The following is a 17,521-nucleotide window of genomic DNA, read 5'->3' on the forward strand; positions in this document are numbered from 1 at the left end:
GAACTAGAAGCACAGGGAATCCAGGACAGATGATCCCTTCAGGACCAGTGGTGAGAGTGGCGATACTGGGAGGGTGGGTTAGAAAGGGGGAATTAATTACAAGATCTACATATAACCTCCTACCTCGGGGGTGGACAAAAGAAAAATGGGTGACGTGAGACGTCAGACAGTGTTATATGACAAAATAATAATAATTGATAAATTATCAAGGGTTCATGAGGGAAAGGGGAGCGGAAAGGGAGGAGAAAAAAATGAGGAGCTGATACCAAGGGCTCAAGCAGAAAGCAAATGTTTTGAGAATGATGATGGCAACAAATGTACAAATGTGCTTGACACAGTGGATAGCTGTATGGATTGTGATAAGAGTTGTATGAGCCCCAATAAAATGAATAAATAAAAAGGAAGATGGTGCATGGTTCCCTGGCACCAGGCAGGCCCTCTACAGCAAGACGCCTGGCCACCCCGGCGAGCAGACTGGATGGCCTGCAAGCCGGGGCCGGAGCCCCTCCTGGTGCGCATTGTTACAGCAGTATTTGTCCTTTTGCAGTTGACTAACTTCATTCAGCATAATGGTTCGATATCCCTCCGTGTCTTCATAGTTATGGTACTTCATAGTTTTGTCACTGTTTGGGGGTGTGTGTGTAGTATGCCATTGTGTGTATACACCAAATATTTTTTATCTATTCTTCTACCGATGGGGATTTGGGCTGTTTCGGTTGCAACTTCTTGCTACTCTGCCGTCTGCTGCAGTGGACATGGGAGAGCACGTGTCTGTCCACGATCTGTCTCTTACTTCCTTGGGGTACATGCCCGCACTGGTATTGCTGAGTTGTATGGTATTTTTATTGCTAGCTGTTTTAGGAATCATCTATTGCTGGGATGTGTCCACAGGCCCACCAGCAAGGTACAAGAGTTCCAATCTCTCCACACCCTCTCGCATGTTTGTTGTTCTCGGTGTTGTTTGTTTTCTAATTGGGCTATGATTATGCATGCTAAATGGTATCTCATCATTTTTTACTTGAAATTCCTTGAAGACTAGTGAATTAGAACATTTCCTCATGTGCTTGTCAGCCATTCAAATGTCATCCTTTGTCAATTGTCTATTCAGTCCCACAGGCGGAATTCTGTAGATTTTAATAATTAGTTCTTTGTCTGTTATGTCATTGCTAATATATTTTCCCAGTCTATGGGCTCTCATTTTACTCTTTTGATGAAATCTTTTGATGTACACAAGTCTTTTATTTAAATAGGTCCCATTCATCTATTTCATCTTCCTCTGTGTGTGCTTCCTCTGTTCTATCTGGTAGCCTATGTATGTACCCTGCACTAGTGCCTTTAGAGTTGTCCCAATTTTCTTGTTCATGATCCTGATAGCTTGGGTTTGACACTTAAGCCTCTGATGCACCTTGAGTTCATTTACTGCATGGGGTGAAGTATGGGACTTTTTCATTCTTCAGTAGATGGATATCTTATTTTTTCCAGCACCATTGATTAAAGAGGACAACTCCTTCCCAATTAATGTTTACTGGATTTTTGTCAAAAATCACTTGTCTATAGGCAGATGTTTTTATTTATATGTTTTCTGCATGCTCCACTGGCCTGTTTATCTATAATTTACTAATATTTGTCTTGACAACTGTGAGTGTGTTGTATGTTTTGAGGACAGGTAATGCAAGACCACTTACTCTGTTCTTCTTTTTGAGAAGTTCTTTGCTTATCCTGGGTTCCTTTCCTCACCATATGAAGTTAGTAAATAGTTTTCCACTTCTTTAAAGAATGATATTGGGATTTGGATCGAGATTGCATTGAATTTTTAGATTGCTTTAGGTAGTGTTGGCATTTTCACAATATGGAGTCGTTTTATCCATGAACGAGGGATATTCTTCCATTTGTGTAGGTCTCCTTTGGTTTCTTATAACGATGTTCTGCGGTTTTCTTTGTACAGGGCTTTGCTTCTTTGGTTAGGCTTATTCCTAGGTACTTCAACTCTTGTGTGGCTGTCTGACCGGCGTTGTTTTCTTCGTGCCTCTTTGGGAACTCTCAGCACTAGCACGTAGGAATCCAATTGATTTCTGCTCGTTAATCTTGTGTCCTGCTACTTGACTGCCTTCCTCAATTGTTTCCAACAATCCTATGTGGATATCTTAGGGTACTATATATACATATAATCATATCATCTACAAATAGCAAGAGTTTCCCTTATTTGTGTGCAAGTGTGTTTTTAATTTCTCGTGGTCTTATTCGGCACAATGCTGAATCAGAGTGGTGACAGGAACCATCCTTGCTGGGTTCCTATCTTCCATGGGAATGTGTTCAGCTGTCCCCATGGGTATGATACTGGCTGTTGGTTTTTCACATGTTGCCTTTATTGAGTTGAGGGATTTCCCTTCCATTACTATCTTCCTGACTGCATTTATTAGGAGCGAGTGTTGGATGCTGTCTAATGCTTTTCCCGCTTCAATTGATATGATCATATGGTTCCTCTCCTTTACCTTGTTTATGTGGTGAATTATGCTAATTGTTTCTTCAAATCCTATACTGTTCTCGCATCCCTGGTATGAATGCCTCTTGGTCAAGATGTATGATTTTTTAAATATATTGTTGGATTCTACTAGCCAGGTTTCATTGAAAATTTTTATATATCTATTCATGAGAGATATTGATCGGTAGTTTTCTATCTTTGTGGGGTCTTTGCCTGGTTTGGGTACCAGGGTTGTGCTGGCTTTGTAGAGTGAATTTGGGAGTTGATGTCCCTTTCTAGATTCTGGGACAGTTTGTGTAGAATTGGTGACAGCTCTTCAGAAAAGAAATTTCTGTTGGGGAGCAAGTGAGAAATATTTAAGCCTAGAGAAAATTAATATATTATACCATGGTTTGATCCATCATAATCAAGTTAACAATAATCTCTGTCTGATAGTCCCTCACCTGAGCCAGAGGTTTGATATGATGAGATACTCTCCAGATGGATTTTGGCCTCTACAGCCCTCCATAGCCTTCTACAAATTGGGTGTTCGCAATTTAAGCTCTTATACCATCCTTTCGTCATATTTGGATTTTGTTATCATCACCTTTGGATCACACAGGCTGGTGTGCTCCTTCAATGTGGACTTAGTTGATGCCTCACTTAGATGGCTGCTAATTTGCATGCAAGCCTTTAAGACCCCAGACACTATTCCGATTCATATCCGGGTAACATTTGCTTTCTTCACCACATTTTTTTGTAGCACCCTTATCTTCAGTGATCTCTTCGTGAAGGCAAGTACTGAGCAGAGTCATGCCTACATGCTTCTTGATCTCAGGCTGTGTGTTTTTTATTTTGATCTTGAATAACACCTTGTTGCTTCTTTAACAAACCACTCCACTCGATGGTCTGTGGGGTCCTGACAAAAGAGGGAAAAACCCAGCAGAGAAGGAAGTAGTGCCCGGGAGAGGGCCGCTGGTGTCAGACTGGTGAAAAGATTGGAAGGTGGAGGGAGGGCTGATGTCCACCTCATGGGAATCCACTTTGCATTTATTATGGTTATTGTCTCCCTAAAGTCAGGCAGGTTCGATGATTTTATTCCTACTGTTTATACACTACCGTAAGGGTTCGTATCAAGTGTGCAGACCCTTCTCTTATCCCAGAAAAATTCTCTTTATTGAGCAGGTGATTAAAAAATGGCAATGGCAAGAATGAAACAATGAATCTAAAAATGATCTAGTCCCCAGGTTCTCAACATTGGTTGAGTATTGGAATTCCATGGGGATATGGGAAAACTACAGATTCCTTGGCTCTGTTTGTAGCCTAATGAATCAGACTCTAGGGGGGAGGAGTCCAGGGATCTGTAGTTTCATCAGATCCCCGTGCAATTCCAATGATCAGCCAAGTTTCACCACTAGTTTGGGATCCGAGTGTCTAGTCTCTACATGAGGGATGAAAAGCCATTTTTCTGCCAAGGGCCATTTAGATATCTATAACATCATTTTTAGGCCATATTGGTCAACCATTTAATTAACATTTAATTATCAACTCAGTAATTAATATTTAATTATCGACTCAATGGCAGTGAGTTTGAGAATATGGCTGGAACTGCTCCTCTTGATGAAAAATGTGATATTAGCTGGTATTGCTGATTTTGTGGGTCTCATACAACCTGAAGGCCAGATGTTCCCCCATCCCTGCTCAACGTGAACTGCCAAGTAGATTATATCAATATATATAATTATGTTCTCTAGCTGAGAAGACAATTTTCTTTCAATTCCTCTGTATCTGTCCATTTCTCCAGTCATAACGAAATCTTAAAGACTGCCTGTACATGGTGGAGACTCAGTGTTTACTGAACAGCTGTAGGTGCAGAAAGAAAGGGAAATGTGTCATTCCAGAGGAAAGATCTTAAGAGGCCAGTCACCTATAAAGCGTTGTGGGCTGACAAAGGGAAGAGAGTAGTCCAAGATCTGAGAGTAGTATCAGCAAAAGCCAGACAGTCTTCAGGAGCTTGACTACGCTAAAGGAAAGAGACATCCACTACTCCAACTACTCCACTACTCACTTCCCCTGAGTCCGTTCTCTATGTGGTGACACCGTGGGACAGAGTCACTCTTCCCCAGAGCGATTCCAACGTCCAGAGTGGTCATTTTTAGGAAGGAGACTGCCAGAGCTTTCTTCCCTGGAGCAGCTGGTGGGATCAAGGCACCAACCTTTCAGTTAGCAACCACAATGCCACGAGGGCTTTCAAAGGTAGGCCCCACGGGAGTGGACAGAGCAGAACGAGCAAAACAGCCTCTGATTAAACACCGCCGTGAAGAAGGTGAGATGTGAGAAACGCTAACAGGATGTCAGTGGTAAAGGTGCCGTGAGGCGTTGTCTGGACAGAGCTGGTGGACTAATCAAATGTAGAAAACAATGGGAAAATCAGGGCAAGAAAAAAGTGAGTACAATCATTTGGGACAAGCCAGCAATCAGGTAGGAGAAGGGAAAAGCATTTTCAGAAAAGAGGTAAACAACATCCCCCAATTGTACAGAGAAATCACAGAGAAAGAAGACCAAGAAATGACCTGGGATTGAGCAATGAGGAGTGATGTGGAGGATCAAGAGGGGGTGAGCTGCAGGGGAAAGACACGCAGCACATGTGTTCTGCATGAAGGCCTGGTGCGGCCCTGGAGAAGAAGAAAAGTTCTTCAGTATGCATTAGCTAAGCACCTGCTTCCTACATACCAGATCCATGGTGGGGTAAGGACAATGCGGAGAATGAGATGTTCCCACCCTCACATTGCTCTCAACTTCGGATGGGATATCATGTTGTTGTTGTTGTTGCTGCTGCTGCTGCTGCTGCTGTTAGCTGCTGCCATCTGTTGGTTCCAACTCATAGCGACCCAATGTACAAGAGAACAAAACATTGCCTGGAAACAAGGCTTCTCAATTCAGACTGGAATCCCGTGACAGTTCTGACCGGTGCAGGGGAGGAAATCGCTATCATTTACTGAGTGCTTCTTGTCGGTGGGTACTGTCAGATGGGCTGTGCCTGTTAGTAACCGTGCGCACAGTAGAATAAAACACTGCCTGGTCTCACGCCATCTTCATAGCTGGTGCTATGTGTAAACTCATTGTTGCAGCCACTGTGTCAATTCAACTTGTTGAGGGGCTTCCCCTGCACTGACCCTCTGCTTAACCAAGATTGGTGTTTTCTTCTCCGGAGCCTGGTCCTTCTTGATAACATTGTGAAGAAGGTGAAATGAAATGTCTTAACCTTTGCTTTGAAGGCGCATTCTAGCTGTACCTCTCTCAAGACCGAAGGGTTTGTCCTTGGTAGTTCATGGTGTGGTCCATGTTCTTCGGCAACGTCATAATTAAAAGACACAAATTCTTTGATCATTCCAAGTCCATTTTCCAGCTCTTGCATATGCAAATGAGGTGATTGACAATGGCATGGCTTGGTTCTGTAGTTCATTAGTCTTCAAAGTGACATCATTGCTTTTTAACATTTTTAAGAGGAATCTTGCAGAACATTTGCACAATATATTGTCTGAGTTTGATTGCTGCTTCTAGGCATTAACTGTGGATCCTAGTAATATGAAATCCTTGACAACTTTAATCTTTTCCTCATTTATCATGATGTCACTTATTGGTCCAGTTGTCAAACTCGGTGTTAAGTAGTTCACAAAGAGAACCTCGGGTAGATCCCAATCCCCCTAAGAAAGCCTGCAGGTAGGGCTTTCCAGGATAGGTCATACATTCCTACAGGTAGCTGTCGGTGGTGAGGATGTCATTAGTCATCAAGAGAAGGGGCAGTGATGGGGGCAGTGTTCTGTTCCAAGTCCCCTATTTAATACTTTAAAGGTATCGTCTTATGGTTTTGTCCCACATTTGTGGGTTAAGTGTTTTATCTCTGAATCCATTTTATAGCTAAGAGAACTGAGACTCATAGAAGTTAAATGTTATATCCATTTGCAAAGTGAGGATAAAACAAAACTGTGATGGAAACACAGGTTTATAACACTCCAGGGCTAACTAATTAGATGTAGTTAAGGAAATATTTGATCCCCAAAGAACTATAAAAGCAAACGATTACCACAGAGTAAATTCCAACTCATAGAAACCCTATAGGGCAGAGAACAACCCGATAGAGTTTCCAAGTCTGTAATCTTTACAGAAGCAGGCTGCCACATCTCTCTTCCACTGAGTAGCTGGTGGATTCAAACCACCAATCTTTCAGTTAACTGATAAGCACTTTAACCATTGTGCCAGCAGGGCTCCTCTGAGGAACCCTAAGGGTTCACACGTCAGCAGTGGTGTGATAGCCCCTCAGGGGTGGTACCCAGGGCAGGCTAGTGTGGCTGAGATGTAGGGATGGCCCGAGGGTCATCTTGGGCTGACAAAACTTGCCAGAGAGGCAGACTGAGTACAGTGCCAAGCGATATTCCAGGTGCGGTGGCACAGCCACAGCGAGGGGAGGATGAAGGGAGCCGGCTGCCTCCAGAAGGGATTCAGCTGCTAGGGGTTGCCCTGTGGGCGTCCTCTCAAAGACGTGCTTTCTTTATTGTGAGGGAGACCATACGCTGCTGCTCAGGCCAGGCGCCTGGCGTGCACAGAACTGCCATCAGATAGTACCTGAATTTAAATCAGCCCAATGAGCGCTCATTCTGCAGGTGCCTGCTACGACGGGTTTCTCTCTCCCTCGGCCTGAAGGGGAAAGGCAGCAGCTGCCTGCTAGCCAGCTGCACAGGGACCTGTCACTCCCGGGCCCTCTCAGCCAGCTGCAGCCCCCGTCTTCGCCAGGGGGCCATGGCACCACACGGCTCTTTGCCTCTTCCAGGAACCTGCTTCCAAGCATATGCAGAGGCTTCAAAAGGCTTATGGGAAATTTTCATTATCTTTTCATTTTATTAATTTCCACACACTGTTAGAAGCCCTCTCATGGACATCTATTTACCAGGCACAGTTACGGGCACTTCCCTGTGCGGTGGCTGCTTTTCCAGAAGGAAGGGGTTGGATAGGGGGAAAGCCCATAAGTCAGGAGCTTGCTCACAAGCCACAAGGAAGCAAGATGTGCTGCCACCCTTGAAGTCTGGTTGTGTTTTTCACATCCCATTGGTAGACGTGCCATGTGTGGGACGGGATGCAAGGTGAGCAGGGTCCTGAAGGCACCGTGTGCCCATGCCCGCCCTTGTCACTTGCACGAACCTTAGCCTGGCTTTGTGGTGAGCATGCCTAACCCAAGGCGGGGTTGTCTCCTGTCAATTCCTCACCTGACTGTGCCGAGGGAACCACTCAACTGTCATCTTCTTGGCTAAATCAGATAAAGGTGCTGAGAAATAGTCAGGAAACAGACACCAGACGCCGGCATCAGAGCAGGGCTGCACTTTCTCTTTGCAGGTCCAACCCTTCTACAATGATGCTCTCGGTCCCCACACTTGGCTGATCATTGGAATCACCTGGTGAGCTGTTGAAACTACAGATCCTTATACTCCTCCCCACAGGAGACTTTGATTCATTAGATTGTGAGTGGAGCCCAGGGATCTGTAGTTCCACTAGATCTCTGGTGATCCCAGAGATCTGCCAGGTTTGGGAACCTGGGCTAAGTAATATTTAGGAAACATGGTAGGTGTGGAGATGCCCTAATGAAACTGGTCACAGGATAAGCGTTTACAAACTAAACCCAACCAAGTGCCAATGGGTCCATTCTGACTCGTTCTGATTTTCTATAGTGCTTATGAGACTGTAAGTCTATATTGCAGCTGACAGCCTCATCTTTCTCCCATGGACCAGCTGTTGAGTTTGAACTGCCAACCTTGCAGTTGTCAGCCCAGCATTTACCCTGCAGCACCACAAGGGATCCTTAAGGTGAGAGTAAATAAAAGGGTTAAAATACAGGGGGAGGTGCCATAAGAACCACCTGGGGAGAACTGGGAGGAAATTTTGAGTTCATAAAGGAAACTGGACAAGGCAGAGAGGTTTGGGAGTTAAGGGAAGGGTGCTTCAACCCACTGGACCACAGCACTGGCTACACAAGTTCTTTGCTAAGAAATCCTTACCCATCATGAGCAGAGGCTGCTCATACAGCTCCAGGTTTCTCTGCCTTGCCGATACCCTGGCCACTTCTCTTTCCAACAATGCACAGCCTAGAGAAATGACTCTTTGTCAGGAGTAGGAAGGCATTCACCAACTTTTAGAGCCTCGTGGAGCTCTGTAATGTCATAGTTTGCCCAAGGACTACTATCCTTAGGATAAGAGATATTGTCACAGGATGTTGATATACATTGTCCATAATTAACCCGTACTGCTACCCTTCCTGATAACCTATCTCTTTTGAGCCCTTTCCTCCCTGTTTGGTGGATTATGACTAAACCTGGTCTGTGGAGTATTCGCAGATGGGACAGACACAACCTTCAGGTAATCCAGGAATGAAAGCTCTTTGGTCAAGTCTCTGGAAAGATGTCACCAGACTAACTCAGGCATAATTTAAAAGTGAGGGGACCTCTAAGCCATTGCTTGTCAAGAATCATAGACTAGGGAGCTACAATAGCTGCGACTCTGGACACCCACCCTGATGCCTATCATGACCACCACCACCCCCGGCTCCCGGAACTTTCTCCATCTTCAGACTATCCTCCATTTCCTTGCTGGTGTGCACACACGCAGCTGCAGGTTCCCTTTTGTTCAGAAGCTTGCCAAGGAGACTCTGGTCCCGGCTCGCTCCCTGCCAGAGGAACCAAATTAAAGCCCCCCCCCCCCCCGTATACTGTCATCCAGTCTCGGTTTCTCAGCCACATCGCGAGAGGTCTGGGTTGGTAACCATAGTCATTGGTGAGAAAGTCCCATTTCTCCCACCCAGATAGTCCTTGCTGTCGATTCCATCTTTCTCCCACTCCCAGCCCCCGACACATTCCCTATGTCCCCATAACTAGTACGTTCTGTTTTGCTGTCGTGAGTTCTTTGAAGGCAGGGATGGGTTGACCAGCACTCAACCGAGTGCTCAGAAACTATATCCTGGAGTGGATGGATGGGTGAGTGGATGAAAGAAGGAACACAGATATTCCCTCTTCCCCATGGGCATGCCAATCCCCAAACCCTGCATTAGGCAGCCATTCAGCCATTCTTGATGCGACCTCAGAGGTTTTCCCTGCCCTGAGCAGGTCTGTGTGCCCTGGGCACTGCCCCTGAGCACAGCTGCCTGGGAATCGGCTTCATAAGCACTTACTTAGCAAGACATTTAAAAATGGCTATTGATTTCTCTGCTGAAAAGGAGAGGTGAGACAGTGATAGACACGGTGAGCAGTTAGCAACAATGGGTCCCCTCCCCCCTCAAGCAGAAGTCATTTCCCTTTCATATTACCAGCCTGGCAGTGGGGAGAGCGACAAGGCTTGCTAATAGAGGCAGCAGCAAGAACCAGCAGGTGCTCTGGCTCCGATAGTAGCAATTAGAGGCTTAAGCTCCCCTTTCTATGAGACAATGAAAAATAAAGCTGATTTCAGACAGTCTACTTGCTAGCAAGGCATCTTTCTCCCCTACTTGGGAAAGCAGACAGGAGCCCGCACCTTCCCAGGAGCTTCGATCAATGGCAAGACGTCAGCGACAACCGTTCCCATGCTGAGCAGGAGCTGGGTACCATGGCCAAATAAGTGTGGTCATGCCCTCCTGTGACTCCCTGTTCAACACAATCTGAGCGGAGACGTGCCAGCTTGGAGCATCAGCACCATGAGAGCCAGTCCTTCCTCTGCCTTGCTCCTGGTTGGAGTACCAGCACGCAGAACAGCGCGCGCCTTATAGCAGGTCCTCCATGCACACTGCACTGATGTCTGTATTCATCAGGTGGTGGCCACTGTCACATGAAGGATGGTCCCCAACATCTAAGTGGTAGAGTATCGTCGAAGTGTATAACCATCCTCGGTCCTGTGCAACGGAGTGCAGGGGAGACAAAAATAATCTCTCCCAGATCTCATTTACAGATTCCACAGGAATGGATGCCGCCCCTTCCACGGACAGGAGCATCTGGCTCAAAAACCATTTCCTGATACATAAATATGCATTGTGGGGGGAACATAACTAGAGACAGAAAGGATGTTCCAGAGACCCAGTCACGTACACGTGATGTGTGAGGGCAGAGGCCCAGCGGGCAGGAGAGAGGTGGCTGGGAGGCGCTGGCCTCATTCACAGGGGTACAGGGCTGCCTGCAGCATCATTTGCATGTCTTAATGGCCATTCAGCCCCGCCACGTCTGTGATTGAATGCTAAACTGTCGTTGGGAAATGGCAATGAGTGAACAGCAGCGATTTCCAGCGGCAAGATGGACTGAGATGTGCTCTCTGGCCCGGGAGGGGGTCTGCTACTATGGGGGACACGAAGCCGCAATCCTCTGGATTGGAAGCCTGCAGATGGGGGTAGAAGAGAGAAAGCCACTCTGTCGTTGGCTCTTCTTCTGACAGAGAGACAGACAGTTTAAGCAGCGATTCTGGAACCGAATTTCTGGCCACGGAACTCTGATGGGGCATAGAAGACCTCACTGGGTGAGGAATTTTGTGGAAGTGTGTCCTGTGGGAGCACTCATGGAGGCCCTTGGACAGGATTCTCTGGCGTGAAAGAAGCTGTACGGAGAACTAGGCTGGGGAAGGCGCGCAGATCACAACAGACCTGCTTAGAGCCTGTGCTTTCCTTCTCTTGCAGAAATCTTCTGTGTGCAAGGGTTCACTTGGCTGGGTAGTTAGGGAGTGGGTGAGGAAGGGATAGAATGGAGGAAGAAAGTAGGGGGCACCAGGGGGAATGGGAACCTATCTACTTGTTTTGCTTCTTGGTGTTCTCTGACTCACCGTACTTTGCATGAAAACAATGTCTTTTGGGATGGAGGCTGACAGCAAGAAGAGTCAGAGAAAGATGGTGTGGACCAGGGCTGGCTTTTATCTATCTATCTATCTATCTATCTATCTATCTATCTATCTATCTATCTATCTATCTATTTATTTTGCTTAAACATTGGGTGTGTATTATCATGCTCAGGAAGCGAGTGGGGAGATGATGTCTGGGGTGTTCATAAATATCCTGCAATGCACAGGAGTCTCCTCCCCATGATATCATCTTCCTTATCTGGCATAAAAAGTTAACAGGACCCCTACTCGGGGAACCCTGCAGTTCACCTGGAGAGGGGATTCTTTAAGTGAAAAGCAGATTTTGAGAAAAGCTCACTTTTTTCCCTACATCTTTAGCTCATATAACATTCCGTGCATCAATTGTATCAAGCATGTTTGTACATATATTGCCATCATCATTTCCAAAACATTTTCTACTTGAGCCCTTCGTATAAGCTCCTTTTTTCCCCCCTCCCTCACCAGGGCTGTGTATAATCAGATAAATACCATGACTTTGGTTCTCCTACCCATTAACACATGCTTGATTGCTTATTTACTAAAATATCTATTATCAAACAAATATACAGATTCTCATTTGAAAAAGGTTGGTTCTATGAGAAGAATTGTATGTACATATGTCTGCATCCTTCAACATATTCTATATAAAGTAGGAATCAAATTTTTAATAGAATAAAACTTTGACAACACAAAGTGGAAAAGATGTTGTTACATAGACCTTCTTATTACTAATAACAATGAAAATTATGATAATGAGGGAAATAATGTCAGCATCATAATGTAATTATCTACTAATTACAAAGCAAAACACTGCCATTGAGTCAATTCTGACTCACTGAGACCCTACATGGGGTTTCCAAGGCTGTAACTCTGTGGATGCAGAGAACCTCATAACCTTCAGCTGCCAGCACCTTCTACTGTCTGGTCCTCGAGGAAATTCACAATTTTGAGCAAGCCCCTCAAAAAGAACATCGACTCGGGCCTCCTAGGCATCAATGACAGCGTTGCTTTTTCACAGGTAAACAGGTAGCTAGTTCAACACCAGAAGGACAGCTTCCTGGACATGCCAGACTTCCTCCCAGGTTAGGACAACAGGCAACCCACTCACTGCTTGTACACTTTCAAAAGTAGTAAAAGCAGCTGCTGGTTTGGATCTACCAACCCTTCCTCCAGGGGAGCTTCTCTGAAGGCTAATGTGACTCTGTCACGCGCAGGGATATGGTCACTGGAGCTTCTGTTGTTCCCCTGCACTGGCGGGTCCAGCAGTTGCCTAGTGCCTGTTAGGCAATGGAGCCAGTGAAGCCTGGGCTCTGAGCCTGAAGTACTGACTGGTCTCAGCTGAAGTGAGCCCACCCAGCAATCCAAAGAGGCAGGAAGGATGGTGTTAACAGCAGGCTAGCACTTCCTGAGGGCTTGGACAACTGTTCTAATGCATCCTGATGAACTCCATCTGCTGCCAATCCACCCTGGGCATATGTCTCCTCGCCCCAGCACTGCATTTTGGCTGCAAAATTCATCACAATGCATGTATGTGTCTTGCAGAGAGGAGAAAAATACTGGAACCAAGTCACCAGGCTATCTACAAGGGATGTAAGACAGGGGTGGGGGAGGGGAGGCGAATGTTCTGCAACTATAAATCTTCAAAATGCACCAGTGTGGATCATTCCTGGGAATTTTTCTAATTCCCAATTTAACAGACAACACAATTCAAAGTTTCTAACACTGTGTTCTAGGCCTGGTTGGCGAGAGAAACGAATCCAAGGACACTTATATATGTGCAACAGAGAGCTTTATATCAAGAAGTAATTACATGTCAAGCAAACATCCCAGCCCAGTCAAGATTAAGTCCATAGGTCTGATACTAGTCCATAAGTCCTTCTTCAGACTCACACAGCAACATGCAACAATGCAGAATTCAGGAAGATCACAGGCTGGTGGGTGTGAAGTCTTGTGGATCCAATGGCAGTGGCTGCATCACAGGGATCTCAGATCTCAGCATGGCTCACCAGCAAGAAGGTGAAAACAGAGAGAGACAGGGATGTCTCCAGGACTCTCCTGATGAGGGGGAGGTCATGCTCGCAAGGAGACACCATTATGCTGTGACCTGATTGACAGGCCAGACTCTATCCCTTCACTTGACTCAAAATTATATAACGATCACACACTGGCTGAAGCCTTAGTTGAAACTATTTGATCAACTATTGTTTCTATATGGCATGCTCAATGGTCTCCTAATTTCCATGTGAGATCTAGTATATCCCAAACTTGTATTTCGTGGTTCAGAAATTAGTTTCCAAACTCCTTTATAATTTTTCATATTAATCTCCAGGCCTAGGAATTGCTTTTCTTGGAAGGCACAGGGTCCATGGCTTCATGAGAGATGCTGAGACATAAGAGCCCAGTGAGACAGCTAGGCCCAGACATCTTCAGGATTCACTCCCTGGCCAAGGGAGCTGCTCCCATTTTAAAAGCCTCCCATTGTTCCATTTAGTCAACAGAACTAAACAAGAATCTACGGTGTCCTTGACCAGTATAGGACTGCCCAGATGCAGTGAATATTTCAGGAAATAAAGGCTAAAGTTCAAAAATATCTTCCTTTTGTATATTTTATAATTTTCAAGACATGCACTGACATACTGTAGAAAATTAGAGCTCAAGGACTCACGCTGGCTGGTTTGAAGACTCTCCATAAGGGTACAAGAATCATAACAGCATGATATTGGCAAAAAAAGAACATAGATCAGTGGAGTAGAAAAGAGAGTCCTGAAATACATTCTCACAAATATAGTCAACTGATCTTTCAAAAAACACACAAAAGGCAATTCAATGGAGAAAAGATGTCTTTTCTATAAACTGTGCTGGAACAATCGGATGCCCAAAGGCAAAAGAGTGAATGGAGACACAAGTCTGCGGGGTGTTCCTATAATGGAATATTATTCAGTGATAAAAAGGAATGAACTATCAAGCCACCGTAGATTCAGATGGATCTTAACTGCATATTGTAAGCAAAATAAGATAGTCTGAAAAGACTACATACTGTATGATTCTATTTATACAAAATTCCATTTTTACAAAACTTGTAGGTAAAACTATAATGAATAATGAACAGATCAGTGAGTTCCCAGGCTCTGAATTGGGGCTGTGTTGTGCAGAGGGGGTAAGAGAGGTAAGAAGATGGGAAACAGGATTATTTGGAAGTTGTGAAACTACTCTCCATGGTACCAGAATGGTGGACATAGGACACTATGCTTTTGTCACAACTCATAAAACGTAACAGCACAAACTGGGAACCTAAAAATCATTTCGGATCCCAGTATGAGGATATTGCTATTTGGACTCCATTTCATAAATGGATGTGTTTATGTCAAATAAGACATGTTTAAACATGTCTGCTATTGACAAATGGCTGAAGACAAGCTATCTTTGTAATACACTTGTTTTAATCGTGGTAAGGTACCTTCAAAAAACAGATCCAATCAAAACAAAGGGATATGCCAGGTCAATTAATTCAAGTGAGAGGTCAGTTCAGACGGTTACAGTGACCTTTTCCTTTTGGAATTCCAAGGGGTAATTTTTAATTAATCATTTTATTGGGGGGGGGGGCTCTTACAGATCTTACAATAATCCATCATTTAATTGTATGAAGCATACTTGTACATATGTTGCCATCATAATTTCCATCCAAGGGAGTAATCTTGGTGGATTTTCTTGAAGGATACAGGATGACCACTGGGACATTAGGAGAAAATAAAAAACTGCTCTGGTGAGAAAAAAGTGAGGACAGTTGTAGTGAGGGATTTCCACCCCACCCCCCACCCCCCATAATGACAATGAAGTTGCTCAGTCTTCAAGTGTAGCAAGGTCTGTCCTATGAGAATATCCTTGGGAAGTCTTGCTCATCCACCCTACTACCCTGATCTTGACCCTTCTGAATTTTGTCCCTAAAATGAAAAGAACATTGAAAAATAGCAAAATTTGAATCCTCAGGGACACCAGACTGTGATTTAGATATGGCTATAAATCTAAGAGCATAGAATTATTTTCAGGGCAGAAGAAAGGCTAGAGATAGCAAAACATCACTTTCAGAAGTGTATGCACCTGGATACAGGACATGTCTAGAAAGGTCTTTTTGTCTAATCAGGGTTCACGAAGAAGAGGGAGGCCCTCAGGGAGGTGGAGTCACACAATGGACTCACACTTAACAATTGTGAGGATAGCGCGGGTCCAGCCAGTGTTTCGTTCTGTTGCACATACCACTGGGTCAGAATCGACTCAATAGCACCTGCCAAGAAAAGTAACATGATTTTGAAGCAGTGCTTTTTCCCTTGCCCCATATGTATTACAAATGTAGTATAAAATACCTGTACTGAATGTGGTGGGAGAAAAGATACTGACCTAGGAACTTTGGAAATGAGTGGAGTCAAAAACTAAAGGCATAAGGAACTGTATAGAAGCACTGGACTATAATTCACAAAGTTGTTCCAAGGGAAGTAAGGTTAATAAATCTGAAATACTAAATGTGTACATTTGAACATGAACTAAATTGATGGCTGATGCGGCTGGGAAGCCAGTTTCTCAGTGTTGGAATGGGCATTTACAAATGAGCAAGGGGAAGAGGCTAAAATGATCCAGGTGGTAATGAAGAAATGCTTAGCTCGATGTACACTGATGGATACAGAGAAGAATGTATAGATAGAAGTACATATGGTTTGATAAACACACGTATATATCTTCTCCTATGAGCTGAAAGGACCTAGAAGCAGCAACACCCCAACAGTGAAGAACACAGCTCGTGCCAGGCTCTTGATTTCTAATACTGTTGTCCAATAAAAGGAATTTGGCTCCTTAGATCAATGACAGAATCTAAGACCGAGGTGCAGTACAGACCTGACGAGCCTGAAATACCTAAGAGCCAGAAAGTAACGAAGTGCTCAAAATTAATAAATAAATACACAAGCCGCCAAGATAAAAGCATGTCAGAGAGACATGGGAGCCTAAATAAAGAAATTCTGATGGCCAGAACTGGATCAATTAGAAAACAAAAACAAAATAAATGCCATTGAATTGTAACCTCAATTAAAATTGCATGTCCATAAGTTCCTATGTTCATAAATATATGATTGGATAAATAAATTGAACAAACAAATGGAGAAGGCACAAGCCTATTGTAGAGAAAAAATTCCAAATGTAGATACTCTATCATTAAGGAGGTAAAGTATTAACTCTCCACTCACTATATGTAGGCTAACCATAGAGGCTTCCTTCCACCTAATACAATGTGTTCAGTGAGATGAATGGAACAGCTGTCAATAAGCCAATGTGTGCCAGAGTAGAACTGCTCTATGAGGGTTTCAGTGGCTGATTTGTAGAAGTTGAATGCCAAGCCTCGCTCCCGAGCCATATCGAGGTGAACTCAAAGCTCTAATCTTTCCATGTGTAGTTATGTGTGTTGCTTCCATCATGCAGGGGTGCCACAATATTGAAAGTGAGGTAGGGAGTGACTTCATAGTGGAAAATCTTGAGAAGCACCACCTCAATCACGTGGTCAAGGTCAACATCTATAGTGATAAGAATGTACTTTATCACTATGGTTTTAAACCGAAACAAAGCCAAACAAAGCCAAAGCACACCCATAGTCACAGTCTAATCATGAGGAGAACTCAAGCAAATTGTAACGCAAGGGTGTTCTCAAAATACTGAACCTCAAATCTGACAAAATAATCAAAACTAAGGAAAGTTTTAGATGAGTGTAAGGAGACATGAAAATTAAATGTAATGTCATATCCAAGATGGGATCCTGGAATGTTTAAAAGAGCTTCAGATAAGAATACAGGTAATGTGAGTAAAACACGGACTTTATATTTATATAATGTTTCAATATTGGATCATTAATTGTGATAGATATGCATACACTAGACTATGATTAGATGTCAATAACAGGGGAGACTTGGGGAAGTATGTGGGAATGCTCTGTTTGGTGTTTGCAGTCTCACCGTAAATCCAAAATAAAATGTTGCTTTGGTTTTTTGTTTTTGTTTTTTAGCAGACATTGAAATAATGGCTTAGGGGAGTTTAAGAACTGTAGTGAATGCCAATTGCAGAAAGCAGGCATATGTGGTGCTTTCGGTATGAAGAATGGGAATTGATCGAGCCAAGGAATGAGGAGAGGCTTCTGTGTAGGTG

The 17,521-nt window shown here is 44.1% G+C and overlaps 1 protein-coding gene across 1 annotated transcript in view; it reads right to left on the reverse strand.

Moving 5' to 3' along the window:
- The window catches only part of SPOCK1 (SPARC (osteonectin), cwcv and kazal like domains proteoglycan 1), a 664,044-nt gene that overhangs the window by 85,864 nt on the left and 560,659 nt on the right, over positions 1 to 17,521 (reverse strand).

This window comes from Tenrec ecaudatus, chromosome 2 (genome assembly GCF_050624435.1).
Source record: "Tenrec ecaudatus isolate mTenEca1 chromosome 2, mTenEca1.hap1, whole genome shotgun sequence".
Taxonomy (NCBI): Eukaryota; Metazoa; Chordata; class Mammalia; order Afrosoricida; family Tenrecidae; genus Tenrec; species Tenrec ecaudatus.